This window comes from Hippopotamus amphibius, chromosome 9, assembly GCF_030028045.1.
Source record: "Hippopotamus amphibius kiboko isolate mHipAmp2 chromosome 9, mHipAmp2.hap2, whole genome shotgun sequence".
Taxonomy (NCBI): domain Eukaryota; kingdom Metazoa; phylum Chordata; class Mammalia; order Artiodactyla; family Hippopotamidae; genus Hippopotamus; species Hippopotamus amphibius.
The window spans coordinates 102,091,148-102,092,053 of NC_080194.1; the positions used below are offsets into that span (position 1 = coordinate 102,091,148).

The 906-nt window shown below is 34.2% G+C and overlaps 1 pseudogene; it reads left to right on the forward strand.

The window, feature by feature from the left end:
* LOC130829525 (U6 spliceosomal RNA) lies at positions 1–101 on the forward strand (annotated as a pseudogene).
* Positions 102–906: the final 805 nt, after the last annotated feature.

Genomic DNA, 906 nt, shown 5'->3' on the forward strand with positions numbered 1-906 from the left:
GTTTGCTTCTGCAACACATGCACCAAAATTGGAACTTTACAGAGATTAGCATGGCCCTGTGCAAGGATGATATGCAAATTGGTGAAGTATTCCATATTTTCAAAAAATTTAGCGTGCAATATCTGCCACTCAGTAGAAAATAAGTAGGCATATGAAGAGAAAGATAAGGTAATCAAAAATAAGAGAACCATGTTCTTGGATCAGAAGAACCAATATTGTCAAAATGACTATACTACCCAAGGCAATCTACAGATTCAATGCAATCCCTATCAAATTACCAATGGCATTTTCCAAAGAAATAGAACAAAAAAATCTTAAAATTTGTATGGAGACACAAAAGACCCTGAATAGCCAATGCAATCTTGAGAAAGAAAAGTGGAGTTGGAAGAATCAGGCTCCCTCACTTTAAAACTATAGTACAAAGCTATAGTCATCAAAACAGTATGGCACTGGCGCAAAAATAGAAATATAGATCAATGGAACAGGATAGAAAGCCCAGAAATAAACTCATGCACCTATGGTCAATTAATCTATGGCAAAGGAGACAAGACTATTCAATGGAAGAAAGACAGTCTTTTCAATAAATGGTGCTGGGAAAAATGAAATTAGAACATTCTTTAACACCATACACAAAGATAAACTCAAAATGGATTAAAGACCTAAATGTAAGACTGGATACTATAAAACTCTTAGAGGAATACATAGGCAGAACACTCTCTGACATAAATCACAGAAAGATATTTTTCAATCCATCTCCCAGGGTAATGGAAATAAAAACAAACACACACACAAACAAAAAACCAAATGGGACCTGATTAAAATCAAAAGCTTTTGTACAGCAAAGGAAACCATAAACAAACAAAAAGACAACCTACAAAATGGGAGAAAATATTTGCAAATGATGCA